The 4,987-nt window shown below is 48.0% G+C and overlaps 1 protein-coding gene across 2 annotated transcripts in view; it reads right to left on the bottom strand.

Annotated features, from left to right (window-relative positions):
- Positions 1–2,553, bottom strand: part of Tmem94 (transmembrane protein 94) — a 36,302-nt gene extending 33,749 nt beyond the window's left edge. Inside the window, exon 1 of one of the 2 annotated variants that reach the window (XM_005350737.2) lies at positions 2,498–2,553. The gene's annotated coding sequence lies outside the window, so the exon portion shown is untranslated. Of the gene's footprint in view, positions 1–1,143; positions 1,184–2,497 lie in introns of those variants that run through there. The other variant, XM_026780974.1, reaches the window with a different exon arrangement.
- Positions 2,554–4,987: the final 2,434 nt, after the last annotated feature.

Raw genomic sequence — 4,987 nt, 5'->3', positions numbered from 1 at the left:
AAAAGAAAAGAAAAGAAAATTTTCTAAGGGGGAAAACATTATGCTAAATGGACTGAGCGGTCAGAAAGGACAAACACCATACGATTTCTCTCACATGAGGTTTCTAGAATGTTCAAAAACCAGAGAGACAGAAAGTATAATGAAAGTTACCAGGGGAGGAACATTGAGGAATGGAGAGTTGGTTTTTCATGGTAGTTTCAGGTAGGGAAAATGAGAAACTTCTAGAGATGGGTAGTGGTGATGGTCACACAATAACACAGACTACTGAGTGCTACAGAACTTGTTAAAATGCCAAATTTCGTGCAACATATGTATTTTATCACCATTTTAAAAAATCAGCGAATTTCCAGCTCTGCCTAACATTACCAAAGCAATGTTCTCTTTGGAGTTTGCTGTCAGCTCAGGGCAGGGTTATGCCCTGGGAGCTCACCTGAGTCTCCAGTAACATCTTTCCTATCATTCCTGGAGTTTTTTGTTTATCTTCCTACAAAGGAAGACTGCTATCAAAAGCATTTTCAAGTGGAAGCTAAAATTATAAAAACTGAGATCACATGATTATGCTGAAACTCAAAGCCATCAGTGAGATTTGCCAGGTTTAGGGAGCATCAAGGTTGGGCTAAAATCTTGCCCTCACCCTCCTTACCACCTCACGTGACCCGCACTGTTTACTACTGTCTCAGCAGCCGCAGGCAAAGCTGATTATTACCCAAACCCCTGATCACCAAACCACACACTGGGTCTTTCTTTCAGAAGGAAAACATCCCTGTTCCAACCGTGGCCTAAACTTTATTTCACCCAAGAATAAAACTGGAAATTCAGGTTTAAAACCGTTTTAAAGAAACCTGGCCGGGCGACGGTGGCGCACACCTTTAATCCCAGCACTAGGGAGGCAGAGGCAGGTGGATCTCTGTGAGTTCGAGACCAGCCTGGTCTACAAGAGCTAGTTCCAGGACAGGCTCCAAAGCCACAGAGAAACCCTGTCTCGAAAAACCAAAAAAAAAAAAGAAAGAAAGAAAGAAAAGAAACCTGACTTTCAGCCATGGAAGACACTGTGGTGAAAGCCACACAGACACCAGAGCAACGGGACTAGAACACCGGACACGTGTTCACCGGAGGTGCCAACAGGGATGGGGAGCCTTTTACCTGAAAACCAGGAATGGCCTTAGAGGCGCTGAGGGGCTTTCCAGCTTGCACTTGACAGCCCGGGTCGTTAAACAACACCTTAGATGTAGGCAGTATTCGTTTGACAGCTCCTCCCTCCCTGTACAGAAACTGATTCTGGAGTCCAGTTTAGGGGAAAGGAGCAGGGAGGAACCAAAACCTGTGACCTTTAGATCTCATTTGTTCCCCAGGAGGTAGCCCTTCCAAAAGCTTCGAGCTGGCACTCTGTAGCCACTTAAAATAGAAACGTCAAGTGTTTTCTGTTTTCTCTCCATCTCGCTGCCCCGTCAGCCTTTTGTGGTCTAATCATCTATGAGGTCTGGATACCAAAGGGGGTGAGCAGAGGTGGGCATTCCAGGACAGTTAACTCTCCAGCTAGCTGGGGCCGGCTGTCAAAGGGATGCTTTGTACTTCCCCTAGCTGATCAGTGCAGTGCTCCCCAGATTCTAGGTGTCCCTGCCTAACAATCTGCCAAGAGGGAACCTAACAGAAGTTAGGACTAATGAAGTAGGTGAGATTCTATCAGCATGGCTTCGTCCTGCTGCAGGCTAAGCCCACATGGTACAGTGGCCTGATTCGGAAGGTGACTGTCAAACTTCTTTATCCCCTCACTCACTCTTATTTGACTTTTAAGATACTGAATCTCAGCTCTGCTTTTGCCTTTAGGGTTTCACGGGAGAGAAAACAAGGGCGTCGCACAGCAATTGCTCTACCGAATTGCAAACACTGGGGGGCTAGGGTTGCTTCTGAAGAACCTTGGCATGACTCTGAAAGCGGGGGAGCCCACCCCAACTGCAACATCGCAGTCTTGCAGATGAACTAAAAGACCCTCGCAATTCCACCGGCCGGCCGGGTGCACTAGCTACTGTCAGCTCCGGGGCCCCGGCGAGCCCAGCGCGCGCAGTGGGTGACAACCGTCTTCCTTTGGGCTGGGACAACCCAGAGGCCTACAAATAAACACTCGTGGCATCAGAATGGGCAGCCCTCTGGCCCAGGGCCCGGCCACTACGAACCTGGGCCAAGGACTCTTTGTTGGACACAACCTTTATTTCCGACGAGGGGACCGCAGGCAAGGGGCAAACCGGGACAGAGAGGGAAAATAAGAAAAAACAAAAAACAAAAAACAAAAACACCCTGAGGACGTGAGGGAAGGAGCCGGCCAGGAGTTGGAGGCGGGCCCCTCGACTCCCCCACAGAGGGATGTCCCCTTTGATGCCACTTGCTGGGTGCACACCCCAGACACTCCTCGGCTCGGGTAAGAACTCAGAGGACGCGGAAGGTCGGGCCCCACGCCCCCTTGCTCCCCACTTCGGGCCGCCGGCCTTCTCGTACTTACCGGGGGACCCCCGGACCGGTCTTCCTCGCCCGCGTCCTCTCCCCTCCCTGCCCCCTCCTCACTTCACGTCCCCGCCTCCAGGGGCCGCAGCCATGTCCGTTACGGGCAGCTCGGAGGCGACTTGCCTCCTTCCCGCGACAACAAAGGTGCGGGCAGACCTGCTAAACATCCGGACGGTGATTGGTTGAAAGTCGAGATGGCGGCAGTTTCTGGATTTCTTATTGGTCGTTGGGTGCGCCAGGATGTAGCTTTAACCGCCCCTCAGGGAGCCTGGCGGAATTATGCGATAAATTGCTCTGAAGCAAGGAGCCTGGGTCCTACCTTGGGCACGATGCTCTGGCGTTTTTAGCTATAGAGAATCTGCCGAGAAGCGATCACACAGTTCTTCCCCATTAGTTTTCTCAGTAAATTGTTTTAAAGCCATGAGCAGGCGATACCTTCTGCCCTTTATTATTTTTTTAAAAAGCCCCTTGCAAGAGCGCCTTATCTCTGTTTTTTTAAATTCTCCCTCCTTGTTTTTTTAAAGTCCCACCAGACTAATGCTGCAGCCAAGCCAAAGCTGGAAAATCTAAAGCAATACTGTTATTTCACCCTCAGTTCTTTTGAAATCTAAAGGGAAAAACAAGTTAAAAAAATTTTTTTTCTAGATAATTAAAGAAATCGCCTGGGAACCGTGTCTTGGGAAAACAAAATAAGCCTGTGTCAGTATTTACTTTCGTTTTCCCAGAGATCTAAGTCTGGAAGAGTTGCTTTTAAAAAAAAAAAAAAATCTGTTTATGAAATCAGAAGGGGTCATAGCTGGTCCTGGGAAGAAAGACTTCCCTTCCTTATATTATTAAATTTAATCATGTAATTAAAATTCCTCTTCTCAGTTAGACAAGAAATCATTTTACTGATTTAACTCTGTTTAAACCAGTTCAGCTGTTACCTAAAACACCCACAGAATCATGTCACTTGCTCCAAATATCTGCAATTTATCGTTACAGATTCCACGGAGAAGTCTAAATCTCACCATGTAATCATAGATGTTCCTAACATGATGGAGAGATGTATGCATTTTCAGGGCTCACTGCCACATGGGCTCACTACAGTCTCAAACACGCTGGAGAATGTTGCCGGGTGGCTCTCTGCGCTGTTTCTTTCCCTTTAATAACAGCCAGTATGCAAACACGTGCTTGTCCGAAAGTCGCGCCCTAACACTTCCTTCCCAGGCGCTGTCCCTGTTTCTTCAACAGAACTGGTATTGCTTGGTCTTAGGTCTTCTCACTTCACTCCACAAAACATGGTGCCCTTGGGAGATGCTGGACATTCATTCTGCCTCTCTCGGTCAGGGCTACTGATGCTGTTATAAAACACCATGACCAAAGCACTTGGGGAGGAAAGAGTTTATTCCGCTAAAGCTGTCACATTACAGTGCAGCAAAGGAAGTCAAGAGCTCAAGTGTTCAGGGACCGAGAGGCAGGAGCTGATGCTGAAGCAGATGGCCTTGCTCAGTCTGCTTTCTATTTTTGTTTGTTTGTTTGTTTTTAAGCCAGGCTTCTCTGTGTAGCCCTGGCTTTCCTGGAACTAGCTCTGGAGGCCAGGCTCAGAAATCTGCCTGCCCCTGTCTCCCAAGGGCTGGAATTAAAGGTGTGCCACAGCCACCCAGCCTCAGCCTGCTTTCTTACAGAACCCAGAACCACCAGCCTAGGCTGGCACCATCCATAATGGGCTGAGCCCTGCAGAATCAACCACTAATTAAGGAAATGTCCTGCACTGGGCGGTGGTGGCGCACACCTTTCATCTCATCACTCAGGAAGCAGAGGCAGGCGGATCTCTGTGAGTTCCGAGGCCAGCCTGATCTACACAACAAGTTCCAGGACAGCCAGAGCTGTTACACAGAGAAACCCTGTCTCAAAACAAAACAAAAAAACAAAAAAGCAAAAAAACAAAAAAAAAGGAGAAGAAAGAAAATGTCTTTCTACAGCCTGATCCTATGGAGACATGTTCTTAGTTGAGTCTCCTTTCTCTCTGATGATTCTAGCTTGTGTCAAGTTGACATAAAATCAGCCGATACACAGTCCTAATTCATATTGTTTTGTTTTGTTTTTTTGAGACAGGGTCTCTATGTAACCCTAGCTGTCCTGGAACTCACTATATAGACAGGGCTAGCCTCAAACTCACAGGGATCCACTTGTCTCTGCCTTCCAAGGGCTAAGATTAAAGGTGTGCACCACCACACCCTAACTTGGCCCCTCTGGACCACACATGCCTCTGGGCACCACTTAAACTTTCTGAACATCACTTAAGTGAACCTGACTGGGTTGCCTGCCAGTTTAAAGGGCTGTGAAAGGCTCCTTTGCCCCTGACACCCATAAAAACCTGCTGAAAGAACAAATGGCTCAAGCCCAAACTTGCCACTAGCGTACTCTAAAGCACCTTGGATAGCTTTTCCAAGGCTCTGAGGGCCTTTTGGCCCTGTCTTTCTAATCTAGGCGTTTCAAGCAGCTA

Source organism: Microtus ochrogaster, chromosome 7 (assembly GCF_000317375.1).
Source record: "Microtus ochrogaster isolate Prairie Vole_2 chromosome 7, MicOch1.0, whole genome shotgun sequence".
Taxonomy (NCBI): Eukaryota; Metazoa; Chordata; class Mammalia; order Rodentia; family Cricetidae; genus Microtus; species Microtus ochrogaster.
Note: the sequence above shows the minus strand (reverse complement) of the source record. Positions and strands in the feature narration are given on the sequence as shown.